This window comes from Lathyrus oleraceus, chromosome 1 (assembly GCF_024323335.1).
Source record: "Lathyrus oleraceus cultivar Zhongwan6 chromosome 1, CAAS_Psat_ZW6_1.0, whole genome shotgun sequence".
NCBI lineage: Eukaryota > Viridiplantae > Streptophyta > Magnoliopsida > Fabales > Fabaceae > Lathyrus > Lathyrus oleraceus.
Window position 1 is genome coordinate 44323364 of NC_066579.1, and position 17299 is coordinate 44340662.

The 17299-nt window shown below is 31.8% G+C and overlaps 2 long non-coding RNA genes across 3 annotated transcripts; both read left to right on the forward strand.

Moving 5' to 3' along the window:
* Positions 1-6215: 6215 nt before the first annotated feature.
* On the forward strand, positions 6216-7150 carry LOC127095491 (uncharacterized). 2 transcript variants are annotated; one of them, XR_007792672.1, is made up of 3 exons: positions 6216-6259; positions 6369-6640; positions 6865-7150. It is a non-coding gene; the product is annotated as an uncharacterized LOC127095491 (long non-coding RNA). The 2 variants fall into 2 exon arrangements; XR_007792671.1 differs by having other exon boundaries at positions 6369-6434.
* A 2146-nt stretch (positions 7151-9296) lies between these two features.
* Positions 9297-10242, forward strand: LOC127095642 (uncharacterized). The gene is made up of 4 exons (XR_007792679.1): positions 9297-9426; positions 9503-9633; positions 9734-9830; positions 10007-10242. It is a non-coding gene; the product is annotated as an uncharacterized LOC127095642 (long non-coding RNA).
* The last annotated feature ends 7057 nt before the right edge of the window (positions 10243-17299 follow it).

Sequence of the window (17299 nt, forward strand, 5' to 3'; positions counted from 1 at the left end):
TGATTTCTATTCCTTCTGTGGACCAACCGGCTGATACCTTCACCAAAACTCATAATCCGATGCGCTTCAAAGATTTATTAAGCAAACTCCAGTTGGCATCCACCATACCAACTAGAGTTTGAGGGAGGGTGTTAAGAGATATTATAGGGATATTATTTGATATAGATTAATTATAGGAGATTACAGTTTTATTATAGATTTATTATAGCTTTATTATAGGAGATTTACATACCTAAGTAAGCTAATACTGAATTGTATAAATCCCAAAATTGTATTCTTGTAAAGACACGAAATCTGGAATACAGAATTTTCCAATTCCACTTTCTGCTATTCTACTAACAGATAAGAAGAGTACATTGATCATTTGTAACATCTCTATATCAAAACTTTCCTAGTTGGGCTTGCTAATCGATTACAAAATGAGTTGGTCAATCGATTGTAGCATAATATCAATCAATTAGCTCATTAATTTGTTCCATGGACTATTTTTTATATATTTTTCTAACTACTATATAAATGAGGCACACACCCTCTTCACAAGACACCACTTTCCAATGTTTTACCATTTCTTTCGAATTTATCTCTCTTCTCTCTCTCTCTCTAGAAAACATTTCTTTTCACTTGATATTGCCTTAGTGCTTATAAGTGAATTTTTGCTTGTGAGAAAGAATTTGTTGTAAGTGGTTGTGTTGCTCATTTAAATTCTTAAGAGTGTGATACTCTTAAGAGATCGAGTTTGGTTCGTGAGATAAACCTGTCATAAAATATATGTGGTTGATTTCTTAAGCTTTTTCATAAAAAGCTTTGTTTTGGTTATTAATATAAGCCATAAACCTCTAAACGGTTCGTTAGCTTAGCCTGGAGTAAATTTGTCATTGGTTAGGGGATAAGCCTGTAAAAATATCAAGATCAGATTGTATTAAGGTTCGTGGGCATAACCTTCAAAAGCTCAAAATTTATAGTCAAACTCTCAAGAAGATCTCTTGGGACAAGACTAGACTAACATTCGGCCAAAACTATATAAGTCTCTGGTGCAATATCTCTAACTCTATCCTTTTAATTTCTATAATTTAATTTCTTTATTTTATTTCCTCTCTAATTCACTAAAGAAAAATTACTAATATGATCTTAATAGAGGAAAGTACAAAATTTCAACCCTTTCTTGTGCTTGAAGTCATTTGTCCAATAAGTGACATCAGAGTCTAACTCATGTTAAAGATTAATCGTCTCAGGAGGAAAAATAACTTCAAGTTATTCATTAATCAAATCTCATTCTTTAGTGGAGAATGATATAGTTTGTGGAAAGAGAAAATGAAAATTTTCATATAAGGGATGCATCGTTGTATTTGGAAGGTTGTGTTCCTACGCACAAAGTAAATTGTGTTGTAGAACACAAACCTAGATGATAAAGAAAATGTGTAGTGCAGTTTGAAGGCGAAAGCTGTCATTACTACTGCTCTCGGTCTTGATGAGTTTTTGTGAGTTTCTCACTGTGAAACCGCAAAAATAAATGTGAGATATCCTTCAAAGTCATTATGATTTTTGAATCTATCGATTTAACGGCTATGGACACACACACACGCACACACACACACACGCGTGTTTTTGAAAATTGTAGGAACACAAGATATAATTAAAAAAATACTTGTCGAAAATGAAGAAGATGATAAGAAAATTAAGAAAATTATCACACTTAAAGTTACTAACACCGAATATATGGAGTCAGAAGATGAAGGCTATCAAAGTAAGATTAATAAATTCGTGAAGCTCATGTTTCAAAAATTCAAGGAGTTTCTAAGGCACGAAAAACAAACTTTAAGACTCCATAAGCAGAGTGAAGAAATTTCATCGTCCATTACTACATCTCATCAATGTGGAGACAAATGGAATATAAGACAAAACTACACTCAAAACCCGGGAAGAAACGAAAATCAAAGAAAGTTCAAGAAATCCAAAAAGAGAGCACATATCTTGAGATATAGGGGTGGAAAAACGGGCTCGGCCCGCTGGGCATGCCCGTTTTGCCCGCATTTTTGTGCGGGGCGGGCCAAGGATTTAGGCCCTCACCCTCAAATGTGTTCGCCCCGCCCCGCCCAGTTTTTTTCGCGGGCTTTTGTGGGCACGTGTATTTATATAAATTTTTGCATTTTTAGGCTTAAAGAGTGCAGTGCCCGCGGGCTTTTCCCGCCCCGCCCTCACTTTTTTGCGGGGCGGGTCTAAGTTTTAGGCTCGCATCCTCAACTATGACCGCCCCGCCCCGCCCCGTTTTTTTGTGGGCTTTTGCGGGGCGAGCCTAAACGGGGCGGGTATGCCCGTTTGCCACCCCTATTGAGATAACAATGATATGGAATCTTCAAATAAAGAAGAAGCAGACCTCTGTCTCACAGAAATCATCAAGACGGTTAGGTAACCTCTCACTTTTCCAATCAAGATTTATTTCACATTTGTAAGAAGCTAACAAAAGAAATGAGTAAATTAGAACAAATCACCTGTACCTCCAAAGACAATATCTCTTCCCTTGAATTGAAAAATAAAAACCTATTGGAAGAAACATAAAGTCTTAGAGGTAGACAATATGATCTAATTAAAAACTCTTCCATATCTCATAAAGCCTTAGACGAATTTATCAAGTGTGACCAATGTGACATTTTGAAAAATAAAATTGATGACCTTTAAAACACACTTGATAAATTCACTAAAGGGACATACGACTTGAATCTTTTGTTACTAAACCAAAGGGCGTCTTACAATAAGGTTGCTCTTGGTTATGAACATAAGAACAATAGTAAAAGCTTTAACAATATTTGAAATTCCAAATCAACATCTAAATGCAAAACTCTAAAATGTAATTACTGCAACAAAGACGACCATATTGCCATATTCTGGTTTTATTAAATCATGAAATCAAAGAAGGACATCCTCCTTCATAATTTTATAAAGAACATTATGAACGTAAAAATAGAAAGATGTTTGATCATATTATGTATTCCACTAACATCAAAGGACCCAAAAAGATAAGGTGCCAAAGGTAGAAAAGCCAAGTTATGATGTAGATACTGATAATTTCTCTTCAAGTGACATAACTCAGGAAATAAATATACTCTATTGTTCCATTCCTACGAGACAAGAAATCTCTTCGTATAATAACAACAAGATAAAATCATTGGATCTTTAAATTTTGGCATCCTTAGGAAAAAAAATCCTTGGAAGATGATGACCAAGGGACAAAAATATATCAAAGACAAGAGGAAGTTCGAAGTCCAAATGTATAGACTCAAGTTGAAGAAGTCGGATTAGAGAATCAACATTTAAGAATGGAGGACCATGCCATTCAAATGTTGATGAAGATATTTCTAAGGGAATTACATCTCACCATTCCCTTAGCAATATTAAATTTGAAAGATGGGAGAATATCTTGTACTATCTTAGGTGTTAACATTGATATATTATTCTACGACTACAATCATGAAATATATTAGAAGGATAAGATGATAAGTTGTAGTAGATTTATCAGTCCCATAGTTGGACCAACTCTAATATCAAACGATTCATAGAGAAGGAAAATCGACAATGGCTTGTCTTTCCCTCAAACAGAGAAATTTCTCAAGTTACATTGAGATTTTGAGATAGTACACTTAATAGAGATTCAAATTTTGGAAAACTTTGATATATTCTCTAGTAAGTGATTTATTAATCGCCAAGTCAATTAAATTTACTTCCAACTAACTTGTGGTTGAGTTTTAAGTTCCTTTGGAGCAAATGGGTGCGAAATGCAATACGCGTAAACCCCAAAATTAATCTAAGGCCCAAGGAGAATGAAAAGAGATTGTCGAAAACACTCCTTAGGGGAAATAATTATCACTTGGAGAAATCTGAGCAAGAAAGAAGTAGAAAACAAAATTCACTTTTGGTTTAAAAAGATTCAAAGAATTTTGAGTTCTACTCGAGAAAGAATCAAGGGGAAGAAGTTCTCCAAAACTTACATACTAGTTAATTTGAAAGTTGGATGGTACCTTCCATGGAGAGAAATAAAATCTTAGATCATATTTTTCACTCCTTACTCTGGACTACTCCTATCCACCTCTATAAGGTACCTTGTTATAAGTCAAGCCAAGTGATTAAAAAGTTGTCCAAACCTTTTTCCAAAATATTTTTGAACTAACCAATAGATTCGTAAGTGTCATCAATTGATTGACAAAACTTTTCTAAGTTAGTCAATCGATTGGAGCATTAAGCAAATCCATTGGAAGATTGCTAATCAATTAAAATAATAATAATAATAAGGACATCACATTAATGACTTGTAATGACTTTATATGCAAATTTTCCTAGTTGAGCTTGCTAATCGATTACAAATGAGTTGGTCAATCAATTGGAACATTATGACAATCGATTGACTCATTAATTTGGCCCATGGATTATTTCCATTTTTAGTTTTTCTAACTACTATACAAGGGAGGTACGCCTCCTCCTCTTGACAATACATCACTTTTCAACGTTTTACCATTTCTTTGGAATTTATCACTCTAATTTCTCTTTTTAAGAAATATTTATTTTCACTCGATATTGCCTTAGTGCTTGTAAGTGAATTTTTGCTTGTGAAAAATAAAATAAAATGGGTGTGCTAGTCGTCTATATTATTAAGAGTGTGATACTCTTAAAAGACCGAGTTTGGTCTGAGAGATAAACCTGTCATAAAATATTTGTGGTTGGTTTCTTAAGCTTTGCCGGAAAAAGCTTTCACTACGCCAAAAATGACTTTTAACAGCGCATCTTAGACAGCGCTTTTAAAAGAAAGCGCTGTCTAAGGTTAAAATTAAAATAAAACACGGAAAATGTTCCAAAAAAATAATGAAAGCGCTGTCTAAGGGGGGGTCTTAGACAGCGCTTTTAGAAAGCGCTTTTAAATATAGACCTTAGTCAGCGCTTTTGATAAAGCGCTGTCTAAAGTCTTTAAATTAAAAAAAAAATTAAAACCAAAAGCGCTGTCTAAGGGGGGGTTTAGAAAGCGCTTTTGGAAAGCGCTGTCTCGTTGCACCATTGCATTCAGCTACATCACTAATAAACACATTTCTTAACATTTTCTCAAATTTTATTTTCTCTCTCCTTCTCACACCCCGAACCACATGGCTTCCATTTCGAGTATCTCTTCTCCGAACCTCACTTTCCCGAAGCAAAACCTCCCTGTTACCTTCCCTCTCAAACGACCCTCACTTCTCCACTTCCCTTCCCAACCTTTATGCCTCTGTCTCAACTCCGTCTCCGACGGCAACCACAACAACACAAACAATAACGACCGCCGATGGGATTCGATGCTCCACGAATTCGTCACCGGCGCTATGAAGCAATTCGAATCCTACTTCAACGCGCTCATGAAAGGCCGCACTGCCGATGAAGACCGCGGTGATGTTAACGATGAAGATTGGGATTGGAATCAGTGGCGTCAGCATTTCGATGAGGTTGATGACCAGGAACGTATTGTCATCATCCTCAAGGTTTTCCCTCGATTTCGTTCTGTTTTTTGTGCTTATCGTGAATCAATAGATGTTAATTAATGTTGAATTTTGAATTTATTGATTTTGGTGCGAAATAATGTTTATCTTGGAAGATTTGATTTCTTTCTCACTTATGAGGAAGTATCATGTGTAGAAACTCCTGAGCAAAACCCCAAACTTACTGTTGTTGTATCTCACAACTATAGCCTCTTTTATTCATTTGTTTATGACACTGTACTACTCTTTAAAATACTCATTCGTTCTTTATCCAAAGTTTTGATAATTCTGTTGATCAATTGACTTCACGTTCTTCAATATCAAAGTTTTCGGTTTGCCAAGTTAGATGTGTTCTTAAAATCAATCAAGTAGTTAATTGCTTTGTAAATAACTTGTTAGCAGTTCGCTTTGGTTTTGTAATGACTTAAAAGTATTCAAAATCAGAAACAATTTGCTTTCAGTTAACACGAACAAACAGTAAGTGACTAGTAAATGACATAGCCTTGAAATTGGTTTTTGTCAAGTTTTTAATGGTGAGCTGAGTTCTTGATGTTTTATGTCAATGTGGATTCTCATGCAATACTTCAGTAGGATTTCTTCAAACCTGTTTATAATTTAAATAGTTGCTTGGCCTTTTTTGTGCTCAACAGTCTCAGTTACGGCATGCTGTATACGTGGAGGATTATGAAGAAGCTTCTAGGCTTCAGGTGGCGATTGCAGTTGCATCTAACAATGACAGTGTTGGAAAAGTGATATCTCTTCTCAAAGTAGGGATTTTGACAAATGGGTGTTATGCTGTTAGCTGATTTTTGTGAGTTACTTTTTCACTATATTGTATATAATTTAATTATGTCTGTATATTTTCTAATCTTGCAGAGAGCCATAAAAGAAGAGCGGTACCATGATGCAGCTTTTTTAAGAGATAAAGCTGGTGCTGGACTTGTGAGTTCTTATGGAATTTATTTAATGGCAACTTGCATGAATGTCTTTGAATTGTGGTGGAATTAGAATGTCAGATGCAATGTCATAGGGCGGCCCCAGTAATACATATTGGTGCTGAAATTGCTATTACCCGGGTTGATAATTTGTTTTTGACATCAAGACAACACTTTCCTCACCACTTCACTTATGAAACCAATAACTAAATTGTAAGGTGTTTTTGTAGACTAAATTTATTTTTGTATCTTGCTAATAAGCCGTGGAACCTAATGACAGTTATATTATGAGAGCCAGATAACGAATAATAATCCATTTTTGAAAACATTTAGTTTGCTTATTATCATGATTTCAAATTTTAAGGTGCATTTGTTTTTTCACTTTGATTTCAAATATGGATTATTTATATTAACGTGCATTTGTTTTGAATTTTTAGGAGCTACACCAAAATCAGTTCTTGAGCTTATGGATGTAAAGGATCTAACTCTATCACATGTTAAATCTCATTTGCAGGTATAATTATCTTCAACTCCTTCATTGCAATAGATCACTAAACATAGTTTAGTTATAATTATAATTACATTATTATGATGTTGTTAATATGTTGAGTAGTGTTGTGAGGTTGCGTCACAGAAAAACTTTTAGGATTTTGGTCGGTATAGATGTTGCGAAGTTGCGATACCGTAGTTTTTGCTGTTGCAGACGGTTTTCTAATCCTTGTGACTGTGAGGTTAAATAGAGTACACTACACAGTATAGCAATTTCTAAAAAGGAGTAAGACAAAGACTCAGATATATTACTTTTATGTTATGTTACTGCTTGCACAAGAAAATGAGAAAGTACTATAAACACCATCATTTCTCAATGATCTCTTCTCTGTCATGTTTCAGCTTTAACCATAGTTAGTCACATTTTTCAATGCTTCCACATATACCTCAACCCTCACTATGCATTAACTGCTATTCTCACCAGGTTCCCAATTTTTCTTCAAACCCCTAATTTCATTTTTTTTAACTTTTCATAATTCTAATTCAATTATTCATTAATTAATCCCCCCATTTTTTAAAATAAATTTCTTTGCAGTTTGTAGAAATTGTTCTTGAGGTACATGCAACTCCACAGGTATGTTTCAGTAGATTAAGGTTATTATACTATGATTGTTGAATTCAATTATCTGTTTATAAATCAGTAGAAGCAACAAAAGCTTATGTGTTTTTTTTAGTATCCAAAAGAACCTCCTTCTGTTGCTATTGTGGATTGCAAGGGTTTGGATCAACATAGACAAAAGCATTTATTGAATCATATTCAAACTAAAGCCAACGAGCTTTCCCCTGGATTAATGCTCGTAGCTCTTTGTGAGGTAATCAATCAACTTATTGTTTTATTTATGATGGAGGTGCATTTTTTTTTATAGAATAGTATTATTCATAATTTTACTTCATATCTCTATGTTACTATTTGTAGATAATCTTATATTCTATACTCAGGATTAGAGTCTGTTTGGATTGACGTATCTGAGTTTATTAGGTAAATTTATGGTTACTTTAGGAATTTATAAAAAACTTAAATGAAGAATATCAACCATTGAAAACTGCTTAATCTTGTGAGACTGCAAACTCATTTATTTATGGTCACTTTGTGCATCTTCCTGCTTTTATGTTTCTGTTGTGATACGTAATCTTTTGCTGTATAGTTTTGACTAAAACTTTGGATAGGGATTGAAGTCGTGGAACCTGAAAAATGAATATAGCTCGTCAAATAATGTTTTTTTGTGCAATAATGATTGATAATTGGTTATTGGAATGTATTTGAAGGAAGCTGTAGAGAAACTCTCAGATATGAATCATCCTGATGGTGATTGTCCATTGTGCTTATTCCCATTGGTGACAGAAGAACACCAAAGTGAAACCTTGCCTTTTATGAAGTTAATGTCTTGCTTTCACTGTTTTCACAGGTAGGGTGCCTATTGATTTTATCCTTCTATTCTATTTTCATTATGTTAGATTTTTTTACGACCTTTGTGTCGTTAATTTTTTCTTGGTTTAACATTACATTTTCAATATCTAATTTTCCCTTCCAATTTCTGTTTATAATTGGCAGTGAATGTATCATTAGATGGTGGAATTGGCTTGAGAGTTCTAAACAAACAGGGTCTTCCAAATCAGATAATGCAACGGCTCGTCGTAACAGGGGTATGTGTAATTGTAAAGTTGCATTTGACGATAGACATGTATAAATATAGTTTTCTTCAGTGTGAAATCATTCACTTTTACAAAGTATAGAAGCTTGAAGGACTAATAATCTAATATTCCTTACTGTAAATCCTCTTAAGACATGGTTGGCTCCTAAATAAATTCCAAAATTTTCAAATTTAGTTTGAGTTTTATGATTTAGTTGAAATGTAAGACCAGTATAAAATATTTTCAACTTGTGGTTGTTTCTCAATATCTGTAGAAATTATTGCTTTGGAAGAGAATTGTCATTGATAGATTAAACCAAATAACACTGCTATTCTTATGATTGTTTATTTGAAGTGTACTTGAGCCAAAGAACAACTTGTGGTTTTTTTTTTAATGTTGGTTAAAGTTTGAATATTTACATGTATGATAATTAAATTGTAAGTAACTTGTTGATGCTTAAATATATACGCATTAATGGACAACTTCTTTTGCATATTTAACAGTTGCTTATCGCAGAATTTTCAATTTCACACAACTTTGTTTCTGCTCCTTGCCCATTTCATGATATATATATACCGTTCGGTATCTAAATGTCAACTTTGTTTATTGTATATATTTCCAAATTCCTTTTTTACGTTTATAACACGAGAGTTACCGCTGGAACGTAGTAAAAGCACGTATTGTGCTTCAAATTAGAAATTAAAATAGCTGACTTTTTTCTATCTTAACTAGCTGTAGTGTTGGCTGGCGGTGGTCACTCTGCTAATGGTGCTGTGGCCCAAGGCTCCCAATCTGAAGGGGATTCTAACAACACAACTGTGAGTCTGCTTTTGTAGTTCTCGGTATCTTCATATCTACATTTTTTGATATCTCAGTAATGAAAATCTGTTGCAGATATTTGTTGGAGGGCTTGATTCTGAAATCAGCGATGAGGATCTCAGACAATCGTTTTTGCAATATGGCGATGTTGTCTCCGTGAAAATTCCAATCGGTAAAGGATGTGGCTTTGTTCAACTTGCTGACAGGTAACACTTGTGGCATTGCCAATATCATCAGTAGTGTCTTATTTTCGCCTCGCTTTCTATATACGCCACGTTTTAATGCCTTCTGCTCTTTCTGTAACAGAAAGAATGTTGAGGAAGCTATTCAGGGATTGAATGGAACAGTGATCGGGAAGCAGACCGTGCGTCTTTCTTGGGGTCGCAGTCCGGGAAATAAGCATGTGAGTTATATTTTCTTCTTCTACGAACTCAATTTATTCGTAATCGGCCTTTTTTATTATAAGCATTACAGGCATGATCAATGCATCTATGTATTCCGCCGTTACTGATAGTTTGTTATTTATTTTCTATTATGAATTGAAATAGTTCTCTAATTTAATTTGTTGGAATCTGACAGTGGAGGAATAATGATTCGAATGGAAACCATTATGGCGGGCAAGGTTACGGTGGTCACGGATACGGAGGCCATGGATATGCTGCTAGACAGAATCAGGATATAGCGATGCAACAACCTGCAGCTGCAATTCAAGGGGCTTCGTAACGGCCATAGCGCGTTGCGTCGCGGCTGGTATTGAAATAGGATGAACTTTATTGCTCTGATAAGTGAACTGTAGTGTTATTTTTGAATTTGTAGCTGGGTTGGATATGTAAATGTTGATACATTGTCAGCTGTATTTGTCGTCACCATACTATCATGATAAAGCTCAATGTTTGTTCATAAATTTGTGTAATTAATGTGTACATTTGTAGTATATGTTATGACTTGTAAATGTGTACATAAATTTGTATATATTTTGATACATTTAAGGCAAAATTGGTTTGAATTGGTATATATATATATATTTGTTAGCCAAAAATTGGTAGAAAAAAGGCCAAAATGGCATATATAAAATGTGATAATTGTCTGTCAAAATCTGGTTGAAAACAGGTAGAAATTCTGGTTTATAAACCTGGAAAAAATGTGGTTTAAAATAAAAGCTTCAAAAATTTTCGTATACCTTAGACAGCGCTTTTGTAAAAAGCGCTGTCTAAGGGGGGGGGGGCTTAGACAGCGCTTTTTGAAAAGCGTTGTCTAAGGTATACCTAAAAAATTTAAAATAGGAGGGTCTTAGAAAGCGCTTTTGGCCAAAGCGCTGTCTAAGGGGGTGGGGCTTAGACAGCGCTTTTCAAAAGTGCTGTCTAAGGTATACCTAAAAAATTTAAAATAAGAGGGTCTTATAAAGCGCTTTTGGCCAAAGCGCTGTCTAAGGGGGGGGGGCTTAGACAGCGCTTTTAAGATTTAAAAAAGCGCTGTCTAAACCTTTAGCAGCGGAGGTTTAGACAGCGCTTTAAAGCGCTGTCTAAGGTCTTGTTTGTTGTAGTGTTTGTTTTGGTTATTGAGGTAAGTCATAAATATCTAAACGGTTCGTTAAGTTAGTCTGGGGTAAAATATGTCATTTGTTGGGGATAAGCCTGTAAAGATCATATTGTATTAAGTTTCGTGAGCATAACCTTCAAAAGCTCAAAATTTATACTAAAACTCTCAAGAAGACCTCTTGGGAACAAGACTAGGTCAACGTTCGGTCAAACCTGTATAAATCTTTGGGGCAATCTCTTTAATCCTATTATTTTATTTTATTTCAATTTACTTTCTTTATTTTATTTCCGCTTCAATTCACTTAACCAAAATTACTAATATGATCTTAATCGAGAAAAGTATAAAATTAATTATGAATTTTAAATATCACAATTCACCCTCTTGTGTTTGAAGTCACTTCTCCAATAAATGTGATATTCGTGAGATCAACCAACAATATTCTAAAGACGGTGAAACGTCATGAGTCATCTTATGGTGATGAAATGTCGAGTTAATATTTACATCTAAATCATGTTAATGTTATTTTAAATATATGTTAAGTTATGTTATGTGTTTTGTGTATCTGATAATCTATTGTGTATGCGACAATTTTGTGTATGTGATAACAATGAGGTGAATTGAGATTTTGATATTCAAACAAATTCTTACAAATGTATTAGTTGTGTATTGTGCGTATATGCATAAGATAGGATGAATCAAGATTTTAATCTCCACACATATCTATCGGATAACAAATGGGTGAATCTAAATTTTGTAATCGAAACATATTATTTACTAAATTTTGAGATAGTCCGAATTTCAAATACTAAATTGTGATAGTGCAATGTTCAATGTTCCTATAATACAATTTTATTATATTTTCTTTTGGCAAACAAAATAATAATATTTTAATATATGTAAGTGTGTTAAAAATGTGACATGTGTCTTTTGTCGTTTAGTGGAATTGAAGGTTGCGATATCTAGTTTGCATGCCCAATATTTTAGGATTTTGCATTATTCAAAGGATTTCTTTACCAAAGTGGTGCTGTATATAATCTTAAAAGTAGACGACCAAGTTCATATATCAATTCTTAACCGCGTCGACTCGCCGCGATCTTTATTCTAAATTATTTTTTTCACACTTTACTAAATAAAACCAAATAAGAAACAAGTTAAAGCAATTAAAGAAAGTTTGCTAGCCATGCTTGTATTCTTTATAGGAGTTTCAAATGTTTCGGCTTTTTTAGGGATGATAAAACTGGTCCGATCCGTTGGATATTGTCTGTTTTTCCTACTTTAGAGCGAGACGGGTCAATGATTTAGCCTTTCACCCTCTAATGTGTCCGTCCTGCCCCGTTTTTCGTAGGTTTTTGCAGGCACGTATAAATTTTTATATTTTTAGGTTTAAAAAGTGCAGGGCCCGCGGGCTTTCCCCGTCTCGCTCTCATTTTTTTGCGGGACGGACCTAAATTTTAGGCTCACATCCTCAACTATGACCGTACCATCCCGTCCCGTTTTTTTACGGACTTTTACGGGACGGGCCTAAACGGGGCGGGTATGCCTGTTTACCACCCCTAATTCTTTTTATAATTGATATACTTATTTTTCTTTTCCGATAAATTGAATACTCTTTGTATGTAACGGTAAAGATTAATGTCTCGAGTTGAAAATAAAAACTCTTTTTAAAAAAATTTACCTGATATTTTGCGCGTGCAACTGGATAGAAATTAATATCTCAAGTCGGGAGGATCACAATAAACAATAAAATTCTCATTCAAGAGAATTTAATAATGTTGTATGTCTAAGATTACATTTGAACTTTGAATTTCTGATTAAGTTGGAAGAGATTTTACCTAAATTGTGTACATGCATAAGAAACAATAAGAGAAAGAAAGGATTGAAGTTAATTAGTTGTATGGTTGGATATGAATATTGGAATGGCATATCTATTATTGCTATAAAGTGATTCAGAAACAGATGAAAAAGAAGTTGATAATGGAGATGGGCAATCGGTCATGAATAAGGAATCAATTCCCCCATAATGTCATTTTTAACTGCACACACAGAAACACCATCCTCTACATTAAGTCTTCCCATTCCCTAGTGAAGGCTTATTTGCATGTCGAATGACTCTCAAGTTATTTAAGGTGGGGTTCTGCTGCAGTGTGCCACATATATAAGAGCTTCCCCTCATAACACCTCATACATTGGATATGTTCTTCAATAATGCACTAGAATCGTTTAAAGAGGGGCAAAACAGAGCTTTTGTATCAAAAAGGAAAAGGGAAGGGAAGAGGGGGAACAAGCACCATTTTTTCCCACCTAGGGAAAATTACAAGTCCACTTCTTTTCCACTAACAAACACATTTTAGAAAAAGTTCCTAAACTAAGATATGGACCACGACACAAAAATCTTTGATGCCTCTTGAGACATAATGTTTTCAAAACTAGACCAAAACGGTGGGTTCAATTGATGGATGTTTATTGTCTCAAATAAGTAATATTTCGTATTGATTATATTTTCTGATTTTTGGTATTTTATAAATAGAATATATATCTTTGTGTAAAGATATATTTGTGAATATGATTTTAGAAATATTATGATATCTCTCTAAATTTTTGTCTTTTTTCTTTTTATTTTATAATAAGTTATCGGTGTTTAAGTTTTTTGAAGAATGAATATTGGCAATATCACCAATAATAAAGATATTTGTCTTGTTGATAACGTAACTACTCTGACAATTTTAATGAAAAATATTTCTTTTTTTTGATGAAGCAAAAAATTGATGTTAGTATTATATCTGACACTTCAAAAATAATTGAAGGCTCCGAAAAAATCAATGTGTTCTTTAAGTCTCGTAGAAATTTATTAAATTTCTGAGATATTTGTTTAAATGGATACCATATTGAAATAAGAGATGATGAAGACATTGAATATTTTTGTATTACAAAACAAAATTTAGACAAAACATATGCAACGCAGTAATATAATAATTCAAAAAATAATTAAAAATTAATGTGATCATCACTTGTTGAGTTAGAATATTATTCAATTCATAAGTTCTCATGTAGTTTGTTGTTCTCGAGGGAAGTTAATAATTAGGTCATCACCAATTATTATTTTTGAAAAGAATCTCTCTTTTTTTAGTGTATAGATGGTGACATATTTGTGGGCCAATACACCCATTATGTAAGACTTTTTTATCACATTGCCCCTTTTTTTAAATAATATTTTCAATATACCCCATTTTAAAAATAATTTTTCAGAATACCCCATTTTATTTCTTTGACTCGCTCATTCAAATGACGAGTTGCTGAAGGATGAAATATGACTGTATTGACTCGCCCATTCATTGGACGAGTACTAACATGAATATTTTTTCATGCATGAACTCGGCCGGTAGATGGCCGAGTGAATGAAGGTTATTCTTTTTAAAATTAATTTAATAAATCTAATAAATTAATTTTATTTTTAAATACAATATTATGTCTCATTATTATAATTAATTATAAATACAATTATTACAATTAATTACAATTATTAAATCAATTTTTTAATTTAATAAGATATAATATTACAATTATTTTTACAATTATTTTGTTTCTGTAATAAGTAATAATAATTGTATTAAAAAACAAAATTAATTCACTTAAAAACAATTATTATTTCATTAGATTGTTTTTAATAATTCTGGTAATAATTTAAAAACTTAATATTACCACAATTTTGAATAAATTAATTGTAAACAAAATTAATTAATTTAAAAACATAATATTACCACAATTTTGAATTAATGAGACACAAAATTAAAACAAAATTAATTTTTAAATACAATTAATTATAAACACAATTAATTACAATTATTAAAACAATTTTTTAATTTAATGAGACATAATATTGCAACAACTTTTACAATTATTTTGTTTTTGTAATAAGTAATAATAATTGTATTTAAAATCAAAATTAATTCAATTAAAAACAATTGTTTTACAATTAATTCATTTTAAATTAATTTCAAAATAATTTTTATTATAATTCATTTTGTTTTAATTTAATTTTAAATTAAATTCCATATATAGATATCTATCGTGCTATAAATAGAGGAATTCTTATGTTACAATTATTATTTAACTATTACAATTAAAATAGGGTATAATTTAATTTATTTAAAAACAATTATTTCAAAAATGGGGCACTCTAGTAAAAATTCCATATTATAATTTAATTATATTATTAGGATTATTATTAAATAGTTGTCTAATTATTTTTATATTTAAATAATAAAAATTATTTTTTAAATAATAATATTTTTGTAAATTAAAAATTTATTTTAATAATAAAACTATAAATATTATAATGAGGCATATAATAAATTATAATAATTAATAATAATTTTATTGATATTATAATAATTATTTTTAAATGAATTAATTTTGTTTTTTAATGCAATTATTATTACTTATTACAGAAACAAAATAATTGTAAAAATTGTTGTAATATTATGCCTTATTAAATTAAAAAATTGATTTAATAATTGTAATTAATTGTAATAATTGTATTTATAATTAATTATAATAATGAGGCATAATATTGTATTTAAAAACAAAATTAATTCATTAGATTTATTAAATTAATTTAAAAAACAAAAAAAATAACCTTCATTTACTCGGCCATCCATTGACCGAGTTCATGCATGAATGGGTGAGTCAAAGGAATAAAGTGGGGTATTCTGGGAAATTATTTTCAAAATGGGATATATTTGGAATATTATTTCAAAAAAAGGACAATGTGGTAAAAAAAAGTCATCATGTAAACCATTTAGATATTTTATGATTTTAACTTTTGCATCAGCTAGATGGTCAAATGTTTGTTTATTGTCAAGTCACAATTAGACGTTCACAAAATTGTTAGCTTAACTAATTTGAATAAGAGTTTATTTCCCCGATTATCACGTCAAGAAAATACGTCTTGATGAGTGTTGTATATCTATTGGAATTGAAATTGAACATTCAGTAAACATGCTCATACAAAAATGAACTTGCAAAATCATTCATTAAATGTATAAAATTAATTGCAAGATCGCTTATCAAGAGATGCAAACTCCCAAGTTCTACTAAGGAACATGCAATTTTGCATGATTCAACATTTATTTGCATCAGACCAATAAGTTATCACACCTTTTCCCCTTTACAATTAGTTTTTGATCAAGTACCTAATATTTTTCATCTAAGAATTTTAGAATGTGCGGTGTATATGTTTCAATTTCTCTACCACACATCACTAAGATGAGTCCTCAAAGGAGATTGAGAATATATGTTGTATATAAATCTCCATATATTATAAAGTATCTTGAACCAATAACAAGAGATTTCTTCACTGCTCGATTTGGTGATTGTCATTTTGATGAATCAAAATTTCCATTATTCGGGGAAAGAATAAGAAGCTGAAAAAAGAAATCAATTGGAATAAATTATCATTGTCTCATCTTGATCCTAGAACAAAATAATATGAACTAGAAAGATAATTCACTTAAAAAATTTAGTAAATCAATTACCAAATGCTCTCACTAATTCAAAAAGTGTGACTAAATTATATATACCAACGACTAATGCTCCAATAAAAATGGATGTCCCTGTTGAACAATCTAACAAGTCTCAACCACGTATGAAGCGTGACATACCAACACTTCCCAAAGATTAAAAAAACCTCTATAAGAATAAATATGAGGTAAGTGAGGATATAAAAAATTTAAAAGAGTCTTCATACATAATAAGTATTTTAGCTCCATAAGAGACTAAACAAGCACCTGAAATTGAAATTCAGGAAAAATAAAGAGATCTTGATAAATTATGTCCATAATGGAATATAATGGAGTCAACACAAAGTCGACATTAACAATATTTTTGTATACAATATAACTCTAAATGTGATCAAAGATAAAGAGGATCATGAACTATGTCTATTAAAAATTATCGACAAAGTGAGGATTGACCAAAATGGAAAGATGCAATTGAAGCCACATTAAATTTGTTGGACTAGTGACGCCAAACACAAGAGTGAGTGAGAGGTGAATTTTGTGGATTCTAAAAGTATGTCCAATTAAAAATTCTTTGAAAAATAAATTGTTTAAAACAATTTTGTAAACCAAACAAAGAATAGACAACAAAATAAATAAAGAAACATAAATCAGAGTGAATAGAAGATGGGAACACACAAAAAATAGATAGTAAAAATGTAAAAAGATAAGGATTGAGAGAATTGCATTAGAGATTTATAGAGGTTCGTCCTTACCACTTTACCTATTCCTCTCCGCAAGAATTTTTTCTTGAGAGTTTCCACTGTAAATGTGATTT